The 14,469-nt window shown below is 37.9% G+C and overlaps 2 long non-coding RNA genes across 7 annotated transcripts; one reads left to right on the plus strand and one right to left on the minus strand.

Annotated features, from left to right (window-relative positions):
- Positions 1 to 261: 261 nt before the first annotated feature.
- Positions 262 to 884, plus strand: LOC120612202 (uncharacterized). The gene is made up of 2 exons (XR_005655383.1): positions 262 to 308; positions 465 to 884. It is a non-coding gene; the product is annotated as an uncharacterized LOC120612202 (long non-coding RNA).
- Positions 885 to 3,150: 2,266 nt separating this feature from the next.
- On the minus strand, positions 3,151 to 14,150 carry LOC120612204 (uncharacterized). Of its 6 annotated transcripts, none has more exons than XR_005655390.1 (6): positions 14,013 to 14,150; positions 13,615 to 13,684; positions 13,295 to 13,434; positions 11,711 to 11,841; positions 8,565 to 8,771; positions 3,151 to 4,348 (listed from the first exon to the last, which is right to left on the minus strand). It is a non-coding gene; the product is annotated as an uncharacterized LOC120612204 (long non-coding RNA). The 6 variants fall into 6 exon arrangements; XR_005655388.1 differs by having other exon boundaries at positions 8,565 to 8,774; XR_005655387.1 differs by having other exon boundaries at positions 11,367 to 11,841.
- Between the last annotated feature and the right edge of the window lie 319 nt (positions 14,151 to 14,469).

Raw genomic sequence — 14,469 nt, forward strand, 5'->3', positions numbered from 1 at the left:
AAGACGTTTCATGGAAAAATCTGCAAAAGTAAACATAAAATATATATGTAAATCCAATTGTAAATCTATGCAATAGAGACACTAACGGCCCAGTGCTGGAGCTGAGACTGAAAGGAGGAGCAGGGAGGAGGCCCCTCTTCCTTGGCCTGACTGGAGTTTCCTGACACTGTGCAAACTCCTTCTCCTCTGAGACTCAGGCTGAGGCCCGAGGTCTCAAACTGCACAGGTATTGAAACGAGAGCTGCATGGAGAACACAGATGCTGGAAGCCCTAGGGAGGTCCAGATACAGAAGGAGGACAGCTCCCAGGTGAGCATGTGCAGGACCCAGAAGGCTCTTCACACCACGCAGAAGTGATCACGGGCTCTGGTTTCCCCAGTGTCCCAGTTCACAGGACAGGGAGGCGTGGTGTTCTCTTGGCTGGGGGTGTTGTCTCTCACCCTGAGTGTCTACAATGTCGTACAGGACCAACTGAACTTCGGCACTTGGTCAGTCGCCTTCTGGTGATTTGTGCCTGGAGAGGGAGAGTGATGCAGAGGAAGGGGGGACTCTGGGACTCCAGGATGAAAAGGCCGAATTCGTCTGCCCTGAGGCCTGTGAGGAGCAGGATGTTTGATGACACGGATGGGAATGGTGACCCCGCCCCTCGACCTAACACGGAATATGACCCATCATGAGACCAGCACATTAAAAATGGACAGAGACCTGGAGCATTAACCTTTTCTCCTAATAATCTTTATTTTTCTTAACATCCCAATGCTTTGCCTGTGCCGTGCATTTGAAAAACCATGATGCTGTGATAATAAATAAAATAAGGTTTATGGCTTAATGTGTTCCAATATGAAAAGACTAAGGACCCTCAGAATTAAAATGTAACTAAAGCAATTTTATTTATTTATTTACGTTTTGGGAAAGGAAAAGAAACCTAAGCAATTTGTAATGTTACCTTATACTACTTCTCAGATAAGCATTGCAATGAGTTTCTTTAAACATTTTTGTCATTTGTTTGATTTATATGTATGTCAGCCTATAAAACCTTAGCCCCATTCCTCTCCAGGGCTCCAAAGATGCTGAGGGATCCCCAGCCATGAAGGGACCCTACAGTGCCTTTTACTTGGCACTGGGACTACGAAGCACCCCCCAAGGGTGCAGAGCTGAGCCAGGTGTGCCGTCATGCTTGCATGAGGAGCTGCCCCAGGGCATTTCCATCCTGCTCCCCCTTTTCTGAGAAAGTCTGAAGTCAGAGAGGTCAGGCCACTCCACACTATCTTATCATACCCAAGGATAAGGGAACCAGCGCTTAATCTCCAGCTAAAGGATGTTCCCTGTTGATCTTGAGCGTCAGGCAGTAAATAAATCCTGGAGGCCTCTTCACAGAGATTATAATATGAAATTCGCACCCTGAAATTAATCCCACCGAGGCCTTATAGGAACCGACAGCCCTCTCCTCCAGATTAAGGAGGCAGCGGAGGGTTGGGTCCAGTAACCTTAGAAGCTCCCATGGCCTGAGCATCCCTTCTCGGAACGATGTTCTCAGGATATACTTCATATGCCTTCACTGTTTTTTACCATTTTCTTGATCACTTGCATGGCCATGCAATAGATGCCACCCTAGAGCTCTCCTCCGTTTGGTTGCTTTAATAAAATGTCCCCTCCCCCCAAAGCAGTAGGAAACAATGAAGAACATGCACATTTATTGCCTTAATCTTTCCATCCCAAGCATTCCATTTCACAGTTGTTCTTCCGATCCTCCTTCTACTTGAATTGCTTCTTCGACTCCTTCCCCTGAAGCTCCTCCTAGGGAATTTCAAGAAAGCTGCAGGCAAGGGAACAAATGTGCATTTCCAGAACCATCATGCGGGGAGTGCCCCAGGCAGAACCAGACCTCACAGGGCCCCTCAAGTAGGATGGGCCAAGCTCTTCTGACTCCCATCCAAGCTTCCTGCCCAGGCTACTCAGCGTGGCTTGAGATGATTCAGTGCTGCTGGAAGGGGTCAGGAGCCAGGGTGATGCTGGGAGAAAGGACAAGGAGAACTGGAGAGAGATGTTACAAACACGGAATTCGAGGACTTCAAGTGCCTGGATAAGACCAGGCCTTTAGGATCAGACAAATTAAAAAAAAGAGAAGGAATCTCTAGGGAAGAGTCAAAAAGAAGAGCTAACAGATAGAAAAAATAAAAAAAGACAGAAAGAGGAAATAAATCACATGTAGATGGTACGCTCTGGTGAAGTCTTCAAAATCCACAAAGCGTCTGTGAGGTACGAGGGCAGTGACGATGTTGAGGTGGCCGTGGGAACGGAAAATGGAGAATTGAGTTCGAGGTGAAAACTCTGGGCCCTGCTGCTCCCACAGAATAAATAAAGCCTGATCTGAAGACCCATTTTGTCCTCATCTGTTTGCACCTCCTGAGGGCCTCAATCCCTTCAACTCTGCAATGAAGAGTGGCTCTCAGGTCTAAAGGGCCCCCTGTCAGCCTTCAACTTCTGTAAGTGTGACGAGAAAATCATGCCTGTGTCACCTTGTTCCTCTAAGAAGGCAGTCCCAGTTTCCATGACGGACTGTGCTAAGCTTCTACCATAGTAAACTAGAGAAATAGTATAGTATAATGTAAAACGAGTAGGAAAAAACTAAGTATTAAAAAGTATTGTAGAAATGAATGGTACTGAACAGAGAACATCAACAAGGAAAATCAACATAAATCAAAAGTTTTGAAGAGACCAAAATTAGATAAACTTCCAGTCAGGAGAAAAAAAAATAAAAACAGAGCGATGAACCCATTACTAATGTCTTAGATCAGAGAGGAGCCATCATTCAGGACCGAATGGACACTAAAAAGCTATGAAAAGGATATTTTGGGCAACTTATGCCCCCAAATTCCATAGTTTAGGTGAAAGGAATCAATCCCTTAAAAGGCAGAAACTAACATACTCAACCAATATGGAATAAATAATCATTGTTCTCATGTATATCAATTAAACGAATGGAATCAATAATAACCTCCAAAATAACAGAATAAGAAAGTGTCAGGCACAGATGGTTTCACTAGTGCATTCTGCCATATTCTTATAAAGCAAAACACAGTTTTACAGCACAACCTTGCAACTGTGTGCCTAGGGGTTTACCCAGATGAGCTGAAAAATTATGTCCATACACAGGAAAGCTGACGGTAGATTTATTCACAACGGCACACAACTGGAAACATCTAAGATGTCCTTTGAAACATGAATGAATAAACAAATTTCGGTGAATTAATTCAATGGCATATTTCCTACCGGTTTAGAAAACTGAAGAATATCTATGAAAAATATGAAAGAACTTTGAATGTACATTACTAAGTGAAAGAAATCAGTCTGTGCTACATATTCTTTTCTCCCAACAAGATAACATTCTGGGAAAAGTCAAATGACAGAGACAGTGAAAGGTGAGTGATTGCCAGGAGCTCAGGAGAAAAGGGAGAGGGGTTAATAAAGGAAACAGGAGCGTTTGAGGTCAGTAAAAAATAAAAATTAAAAAAAAACCTGATATTACACTATAATGTTGATATGTGATATTACCCATTATTGAAACCAGTGACTTGCTTAACACCCAGAGTGAACATTCATGTAAACAATGGGTAACAATAATGTATCTATATTGGTTCATTAGATACAATAAAAATATTAAAACAAGATTTTCAAAGCCACACCCACCATTTCCTATTAAGAATGAATTTTACATTCCAAATTTGAAATCAGGGAGGAGAAAATAGGATTTAAAGAAAAACAAATGAACTTCCTGGATGAGGCACAGTTGAAAGAGGAATTCCTTTCAAATGGAAATCTCTGGAAAACTCAGAGAACAAATGTAAGGAAAGACAATCTTCCTGAAGAGCTAACAACATCACCACCATCAAGAACAACAAAACATTAGACAATGCTGTGAGTTTACATACACCCATAGTGTCATTTCATTGCTGTTTCAAGTTGTCAACTATTTACACAGAGGAAGACTAAAAAGCAACATTTCTGGTGTACAGTCATCTCAGATAAAATTGTCCACCATTAACCTAATTTTTGCTACAGGAAAGGACAAAATAAACCTGTACAAGATAAACTCAAAGGGATTATTCGGCACTTAGTAAAGGTGTTCAGTGGTCAGATAACAGTCCAGCGGGCAGAGCCTGGGAGAAGAACCCCATGAGCAGGAGCATGGGTTGGTGGTCACTGTGTCTTCAAGGGCTTGGCCGGTGGTCCCTCGAAGTCTCCTCCGAGATGCAGCCCATTCATCATCAGCTTCGGATCCTTCTTTTGCAAACAGCAGGTTAAATCATAAGCCATCCTGGGACATTCATGAGGTTCCTTAGGATCACCTGAGACAAAGAAATCTGTATAACTAAACTATTCCAAAACAGAGGAAATAAACTCTTATTTCAACTGACTCTGGCTGTTTCCGCTCAATGCAGTAGATCACTGTAAAAAGTGATCACAAACCCTTCTAAGGGTCAGAAAAAACCCGAGACATAGAGATATATAAAAATAATTGACAAACTAAAAACCTCATGTGCCTATTACAGGTGTTTGTGTACTCAATACATAAGAAATTACTAAAAAAGAAAGAGGACTACCAGCAATCCATTAAACAGGCTAGATTCTACACATTGAATAATCAGTCACATTTATTCAACATGAATAAACTGTTCAAAAAAAAAGACAAATGGCTTTTAACTTCATTATAAAAATTGTCTAAAAATTACACTGCAATACCACTGTAGCTAAAAAAAAAAAAAAATCGAAACAGTGCACCTAGGTACCACGTCACACCTATCACTAGTAAAATTGCAAAAGTTTCGTATCTGCTATGGTAGTGTGGCTGTGCATCAATCAGTACCTATGGAATGGAATTTGACAATATCTGGTAAAACTGCATCAGCATCACCCTTTACCCAAAAATCTAATAACTTAAATTCTATTCCATAGAGAGAATTGAAAAATATGAAAAGAATTATTAACCAGTCCATGTATGGCAGTAATAGAAAATTTGAATCTACTTCGTAAATCAAAGGTCTAGAAAATCAATAAAATTAGGCAATAACTAGTAAGCAATAAATGATAATAATTGTGTAAATAAAAACTGTGAGATGAAGCAAAACAGTGAAATATATAGCCTTATTTATTTTTAAACTGCAGAATGGCTGAACATTAATTATGGTAATTAGTTAATTTAAAATAGAGAAGAAGGCTTTAAATCTGTATAAAGTAACTAGAAAAGTGTACATGTGAGAAGTTAATGAAAGAGAAAATGTAGTAATAATAATAATAATGATAATAATAATAACAGTAACTACATAAGCAAAAATTGGTTCTATTTAAAAGTGTAATGGACAGATCTTTGATGAGATTCATCAAGAAAAATAGCAAAATCACATCAACTTTTCTTGGAAGTTAAAGGAAGATATAGCTACAAGGCACCAGAGATAAAAACAAAACAAATCCCCCCCCCAAAAAAATAATAATAAACAATACCATATATTGGACAAATTTATGCCAATACATTTGAAAATTGTACAAATTGACACAATTTCAGAAAAAATTATAACCCTTCCAAATTTACTCATTAAAAAATGAAAACTCTAAATATTTCAATAGCCATATAATAAATTTAATCAGTGGTTGAGAAGAACTGTCAGACTCTCTGTCTCTGTGTCTCCCTTTCTTGCTGAAACACACACAGACACATACACAAACACATTGACACGAGACCCTAATGATATCATTATTGGTTAAATACCGATACTTCTTTGTGGTTATCATTCTAATATTACTAAAACATTTCAATAAATGGATAGAAGCGGCTATGTTTCAATTAATTCTGTAAGAATGTATGTTCTTCCTACCAAAACCAGACAAAAATTAATCTTAATGAAGAAAATGTTCATGCTAGTCTCAGGGGCAGTGACCTGAAAAATCCACAGGAGAAGATAGCACTGATGCTTTCTCTAATTGGGAGAATACAAAACAAAATCAAAAAAAAAGAAAAAAAAAGAAAGAAATTAAGAAAGAAAGCAAAAAGAAAACACAAAACAATCGGATACAGTTCAAAACACATATCTCAAAGTGGTGAACATTCTCAATAGTTGTTTAAAGTATTAGGAAAACAGAATCATTGGATGGCTGTTGGGAGAAATTCTCATAAAACGGTGATTAGAACTAAGTTTTAAATACTAGACTGTTTTCTGGAGGAGGGAGGTAGGAAGATTAGTGTAGGAGCTTGGTATGTGAGAGGCAAATTAAGGGAACATCCCTGGATGGAATGGAGTGCGTATTATGGAGACCAGTTAGAAACAAGGTTGGAAAAGAAGTTAGAGCTAGCTGCTTAACCACAGCCAACACTGATTTGTGTCACACTTACTATGTGACTGGAAATAGGACAATGTGGAATTCCACAGATGAATTGTAAATGAATGGATTAACTGACTGATGGGCAGGCAGGTAAATACATTTATTTCAGAGGCAATAGGTAGTCTCGGATGGTGAGAAGATAAAATTTTAGGATTGCAGAGTGCCATAAACCTGACAGCTTTTCAGAAATCAAATTAGATGAAGTTTAAGTATCCTAAATCAAGTCAGATACAAAGAGCACCTTCATGAAAACCAAAGGTGAACCAGATACTACATTTGTAAAATGATCCTCACCTTCCTGTTTTTCTTTTTTCACTTTTGTACCTGCATAGATTTGTTCTCTCTGTTGTTTGAAGAGCAAGTGGTACAGGTAAACTAGGCAACACACAAGTACATGAATGATGGTCAAATAATACGATGGTACCATTATTATTCCATGGTTTTTAACATTTAGCACCATAAGAGTCTACAGATCACAGAGAATAGATTTCCTAACACACCCAGTCTCTGAAATATGCTAAACATTTGAAGTTATTTCTCTCTTTAATCTTTTTGACAATTATTGAAAATTCTAAATAATTTAGGAAAAACTCCTACACCAGGATTTATAATTGTAAAATATTTGAAGAGTTAAGTAACTACCCACATTAACTCATTCATTGCCTCTACCGCCTACTTGTTATTAGCTTCATTATTACTATTTTCAATTTATCTGAAATTCACAATTTTAAACTCTTAGATATCTTCTGAGTTCTTCTAAGCTTTATGTCTGCATCTTCCCTCTTTAGATCATTTGATTTATTCTACATGAGGTCCATTAACAATCATTACCCTTAAAAGCTACTTTCCCAAAGATAGTTTAAAGTGGTTATAGTCTACAAAATTATATTTTTGTCAATATAATTAAGATTTCCATGATTTGTCTGTAATTGTCTCAAGAATATTGAAATGTGATATGTGGTTGGACACAATGAGGAACTATCAGCCCAGAATCATCTAAAAATACTGTTCCTAGTACCAATAGATTTATTAATTTATAATGTATCATATGCTCAATGAGCCCAGTATTTGATTTATATAGTTCTTCTACAGACTTATTTCACTAGAATTTGTAATTGGTTTGTCTATACATTGTAGACATAACAAGCATATGCTTTCCCCCTATCACAAAGATTCGTAGTCATAGATTCTTTAAAGTCTTAATCACAGCATTTCTCATCCTAAATCTACTTGCTTGTGAAATCTCTCTTATTGGGGCCCTTTGAATTTCTGTCCTCACTTGGACCAGTTCCATTCCAGTTCTGCCTACATTCTCCCCTTCTTAGTTGTTTATTTCCTGTACTGCTAGTTTAAGTGCACAGTGCTTTCAAAGGCTTTTCTCAGGTCATTGTTGAAGCTATAAGTCAATTTGCAAAGGTCATATCTCTTAGTGAATAAACACACGTAAAAACATTTGCAGAAATGGTCACACTGACCCAAGTATTTCTACCTGATAGACAACCATGAATGGGAAGAAACTCATGGTGTAGGAGGGCTTCATAAACATGTCTTCCCACAAATTTTATAAACTCAAATAGTTACCAACACTTTTGGAGGGGAAGCATTCTGCATGTCCTCAGCACAGTGGACATTATTCAGATTAAGTACTTTTCTCAATCCTAAAGGCATAAGATTTCATCTCATTGTCCTACTGTACTTTCTTCTGCTCAGTGTCGGGATATATTTCTCATTTGTGTGTCTGTTTCTTCTACATGTGGAATCCTACTCATCCTCAAAGATCTTGACCAGATGATACATCTGCAATGAAGTCTTTCCAATCTCTTACGCAAAATAATTGTTCTTTCCTGGTAGCCAAAAAATGCTGTAAATTTTCTTCTTAACCAGAAATAACTCTCTTTCACTTCCTTCCTTCCTTTCTCCTCCCACTCCCTCTCTCTCTCTCTGTATGTGTCTATTTGTGTGTGTGTGTCACCCAATTCCTATTCCTTCATATCTTATTTCACTGATGCCTTGCAGAGAGTTGGCACATATTTTTATTTGGTTGAATGGGTGAATGATAATATCGTAGGTTTCCTCTCGCCCTAGTGATCTATGTTCCTATGATTTCATTGATCTGAGCCTTGTACACAAGTAGCATATTTTTAAAAAATCTTAATTATGCTCACCAATTCAATACTCATTACTCACATGTATATTGAGAATGAGTTCGGTCATTAGGAAAATCCCAAGGATGATCATTGGAACAACAAAAAAAGAGAATGATGGCAAAGTAGAGACAGTGCTCCCAATACATCATCTTCAAACACTCATTGGGAGAGAAGTGGTTTTCTGCTCCAGCAGCAAACTCTGTGATCACAGGATTTCAAATCCAGTGATTAGTCCCCAGAAGGCCATCTGCTAATGAAACAAGAACAAAAAAACGTATTTCAAAAAAAAAAAAGGGGGAAGACACTTAATTATCCCTCAGCCTACTTTCTTGAATTACATCATGAACGGTAAATGGTCACCAGAGGATTACTGAGGCAAAGGAACCTGCACCTACATAGGTGCTTAGGAGTGGCTGCTGTCCATGGTCCCCAAATGCTAATGTTTCTTGATTCTCCAAGTGGAAGGAGACAAATAAACTCTATCTACCCTCATCCAACATTAATGAGATTCCGTGTCTTTCAATTATGCATTTATTTAAATCATTAATTATTTTATAATAAACAGATCTGAGTTATGTCACACAATTTACAAAGGTTGTATTAGATTTTTGGGGGGCAAATCCTTTATTGTTTTGACAATTGAAGACTTTTTTTTCTCAATAGATCATGGGGATGAAGGCATCTGTAACTATCTTCTTGCTCAAGAAATCATATTTAAGGAAAAGAGTGTATTGATTAGATATAAGGACTATAAGCTTTAGATGGAGGAATACCTGAATGTGAATCCCAGTGATCTCACTAAGACTACGTGACGTGTGCAGGACACAGAGATGTTACGCTCTTGGACACTTATGATGATAAGGCTTATTTTTAGAAAAAGGTAAGACATTGAATGTGCATGTTCTATAATAACCAATCGAGTAAGTATGTCAGAATAGTAACTAACAGATTTTGGACTCTTACTAGTTTCTAGGGCTCCTTCAAAGTATTAATTCTCACAGAGAATCCATTAAAATTCTATTAAAATCTCTGCTTTACAGTAAATAAAGTGCTTTGCTTAAAATCTAAATTCTATTAAGTGTCAGAATGATCATTGGACCCAGGCAATCTGACTCCAAACTCTCTGTTCTTCAGCACTGTACCATGCATGTAAGCCATCTTTCATAAGACATGTACACACTAAACTGTGAGAAAACACTGCATATGTAGAAATTGGGGCAAGCGGCCACTGAAATTGAGATGAAATGTGAGGGTAGAAAAAGAGAATTTAGTCATCTTGATAAAATAAAAAGTCTTTTCTCTCATTCCAAAATGGTAAAAATTTTAATATAACGATCTGTTAATTGGCTCTCTTAAAAACAGTGATGTCAGGCTGAATAATTAGAAGCAATTTAAGGCACATATTAGCCATCAATTAATCCCATGTAATGTAAAAGTTGTTCATGCTGAGATATCTATGCAAGCATTCTGAGATAACTATGCCGATGATATTAAATCGGTTGATAAAGTGGGAAAGGATTTAAATCTTAAACACAAGCATTATAGACATCTGCACCATGCTTAGTTCTTTCATTTATTCTTGTGGGCATTTATTAGTTTTTCTAAACAATATCAAGCTTCTAGACCTCGTAAAAAGCCCACACGCTATACTTAAAGATTAAGTTAGTAAAATGCCTATAATTAATACTGTTCACCTGCATCATTGAACAGTCATCAGTGAATATAGTTCACATGTCAGCAATTAGTTAATCATTTTCTAACTAAAATTACATAATATACAAGATAAAAATAAATGGTATACACTTTATATTAATAATTATTATTGATATCATAAAATCAATTCCCATTATTATATGTTCTCTTTCCAAGCTTGAAGGAAACTAAATCAGTTTAGATAGGTTTTAAATAAAATAGCCAATTCAACAAAGAACTTGCAAGAAATATTACTTTGTGCATTTTCATATGATAATACTCCTGCAGGTAGAAATAATTGACTAGAACTCTGGAAAGAGGTTAAAAACGTATTAGAGGCCCCTGAAGTCTAGCAAGTCAACCCAAATGATCCTGGGCTTTTTGCGTGAATACTAAAAACAGATTGAACTAAACAGTCTGTAACAGTTTATCATTTTTCTGTATTCTCCTGAAACATAGAAGTGGGGTTTGGAGCAGAGAGACAGACATTTGGGCAGGAAACAGAGGCTCAATTATCCATTAACCTCTACAAAATGCCTGCAACATTTCAATACCTGAATGTGATCAAACATGGAAAGCCTGAGCAACACACCTGGAACTCAGGGAGCATTCCCAAAACAGTGCCTACTTTCCTTATTGTTGTATCATCAGAATTCAAAGCCCGAGATGCTCTAGCTCACTTAGCCTCAGTTGTTTTCTGTCACATGTAGAATAAAATCCAACATCCAATGATGGCACATGTGGCCCTGTGTGACCTCCCCTCCTACTACCTCTCTGACTGTTGTTTTTTTTTTCCGCTCTCCCTTTTGATCATCATGGGCAAACCTCACCTCTTGCTGTCCCCACACACACCACACATGCCACACACATGTCTGAGGAAGAATGCAGCATTTACACATGCACCTGGTCCCCTCCATATTTTCCGCTGGGCTCTGCTCAAATGTCACTTCCTCAGGGAAAAATTATTGAGCATCTGTATTAAGGACCTGCCATCCCATTATTCCTCACTTCCCTTCATAGCACTTCTTGAATCCACTGTAGTAACCACTAACATACTTTTTAACATACCCCCCCAAAAAAACCTCATAAATTCGATGAATAAGAGAGGCTAAGAAAAAGAAAGTGTCATTAATTTATCACTGATACTTACAAAGGATTTGTGCCCACGATCATACACCTATGAAAAGAACAACTGCCTCTTAGGCCTCTGATTCTCAGTTCTGCTCTTCCTCAGCAGAGAAATGCAGATGTCTTAATGTTTTCCCACTTCCAACCTTTGTCCAGTGTCAATGTCTGGCCCAGGTGAGGCCTTGCAATGTTCCAAATACAAGTGTTTCATCTACTGAAACCATTACTACGATTATCAACAATTCACAATCTTTAAACAGGCTGTCAGTTCTTCTCAATCACTAATTTCACAGAAACGCCAGCAGGCTCCTTGAAGACTGCTTTTCACAAGCATTGAACTTCTGAAATATACTGAGAGTGTCCTACCTGGGGACACAACTGACCCCACTTGATGAAGGAGTCAATGAGAATGGGCAGATTCCAGATTAAAGGGAGAAGAGCTTTCTGACTCCAATGAGCCAGACTGAGGAGGATGATAAACAAACATCCGTGTGAAGCTGTAAATAAAAACATGATTTCATTACAGAAAATATTTAAAGCTATTTCCAAAACAAGAAATGTGAAAAAAAAAATCCAATATTTATACATAAGATGTCTTAGTGAATTTACACTTGAAATTTATGGAATTTTATTAACCAATTTCACTTTTATAATTTTAATTTAAAAATATTACCACTTTTACACATTAAGAATTAATTACCAATCCATCAATGTCATTAATTTTGCAATAATCAAAATCAAACCACTTTTCTAATTAGATCCCTACCATATTCCATTCTAATCTGAAATAGTAAATTAAAAAAAAAAACACTGACATTGAAGGAAATGTACATTTCTAGCAATATTCCTCGTACAAATGTATGTCCACATGCACCATCTGACACAAGCTGAAATGCTCCAGCCAAATGTCCATCAACAGAGAATATAAATGGTCACATGTTACACAATGAAAAATTAGAATACAAGAAACTGAATGAACCACAGTTAAAAAACAGCAATGCCACTGAATGTCAGAAATCGATCCTGTGCTAAATAACCTAGACATCAAGGAATGTATAAAGGGTTACTTTGTTAATAATTGTCCCAAAACTAGAAATGGTTAAATTGTGAGAAGTTACACTGGTTGATTTTGAAAAGAAGGAAGCCAAGGGGAGATTCTAGGTGCCAGCAATTTCCATTTTTTGACCTGACTCGCATTTACATAGGTGGTCTTTTGGGGATAAATCACTGAGCTGTACACTTACATTTTCTATGTTTTCTACAATGTATTATACTTTGGTGTTTTAAAAGTTCGTGAAATGATAACAGTAAGGATTTTCTTGAAAATTAGGAATGTGGAAAAGAAGACCATTTTGTCAATTATTTCTTTTGCTTGCCTTCCCTCCGGCACTGTCTACCTGACTTAAGAGGCCTCCGACTGCTCAGGGTCCCCTTGTTGACATGACTATCTTAGCAGCCACCTTCTCAAATTAGTCTCTTCCTTGAGATTGTCCCTTTTTAATGTGGCCTCTCTTGAATGACGGCATCAGATGAACTCATCTGTGGAGTGTGTGGATGGCTTCACCTCTTATCTCTTCCATGTGATATGCACAGAAACTTTATAGACAGTTCACTAACCCACATTAAAAGGTAAGAACTCTATGTCCTTCAAAACAAAACAACAAAAAACTGATAAAGCTTTGTGAAGATGTAGTTGGGGGAATATTAGAAAGGAAGAAATACGAGACAACCAGGGGAATTGGAAAGAATGAAGAGCAAATCTTTCCTTTGAATATATCCCAATCATTGCATCTCCATAAAGACACAGAAAAACTAAATGATCTCTAATACCCCTTGCTCACTCTACAACACTACGATTTATTTTCTTGTATCCCATGGAAAGAGGGCTTTAGCTCACAACTACATCTGCACATGTCCAGAGGAATTCCAGGTAGAAGCCGGGATTCTCACCTCCAAGCTCTAAGGAGCTTTGTCTCAGTGATACTCGCTTGCAGTCCTTGATTAAAGGTCTGTGCTGGTGCTATTGATGATGGTGGTCAGGGAGCTCAGAAGAGAGGCCAACATGAGCTACAGCATCAGTCCTCGCTGTCCTGGGAATGGAAAAGGCATATTGGTTATGATGTTTTTATCAACACCTTTCTGCCTGGCCCACCTACAGACTGCCCTTCGATGCTGTCCCAGAATCAATGTTTTCTCACAATTGGGCACCAGTTCCAGCTCCAGCATTTTGTAGACATAGGGCATCCAACTTCGTGTAACAGTGTACATACCTTCATGATATACGACCAGACCACCTTCTCTGAGAAGAGGAGTCAGCGATCAGAGCCGAACAGGCCCCACCTGCAATCAGTAAACACAGAGTAAGTTGTAGGTTCAACAAGACAATGGCATTTGTCCCAGTCTTGGAGAGTTAACTTTGAATGATTGATCACTATAGAATACTCATGCCATGAGTCTGTCCCGTCTGTGCCCCGAAAACTATCCATAACTGTCTCATATCCAACATGTAGCTACCCCGGCCCTGACCAAAGGGCAGAGTCTGCTTGGGCTGAGGTCAGCTAGTGCTTTAGAGCAAACAGAGAGGGAGCTGATCCCATTCCTCAGATAAACAGCAAGGAAATAAGTTCTCCCAGGAACACAGGCCTCCAGAAAGAAAACACTCACTCACCCAGGAAGTCAGTCCATTGAACAGTCACATTTCACCCAGGATTATTCTCCCACAAGTAAGAGGTGTCTTTTGTGATGGACAGTTAGGCTTCCTGCCTCAATATAATGATGTCTCATTTCTCTGGAAGTTTCATAAAACCTTGATGTTGTTTTAATAAATGAAATTATCAAAATAAATATCAAATAGTGATGAATAAGCATACAGAACACTAAGCACATCCAATTATTTTCATTTAAAAATTATCTTCTATATTTTTATCCAGTGGTGCCCCAGGGATTCGCCCAATGATAATCAGCAGCATAGATTGGCTAAAAAGGATTCTAATTTCTTCCCTTTAAAATAAAAAAGGTTGACTTTTAGAAACATTTTCAACACTACTGCTTACTCCCAACTGACAAAGACAAAGTAATTCAAACATCCTGATTCCAAAGCAGTCAAATTTGTCTGAATTCTAAAC

The sequence above is a fragment of the Pteropus medius genome, unplaced genomic scaffold (assembly GCF_902729225.1).
Source record: "Pteropus medius unplaced genomic scaffold, Ma_sr-lr_union100, whole genome shotgun sequence".
NCBI classification, from domain to species: Eukaryota; Metazoa; Chordata; class Mammalia; order Chiroptera; family Pteropodidae; genus Pteropus; species Pteropus medius.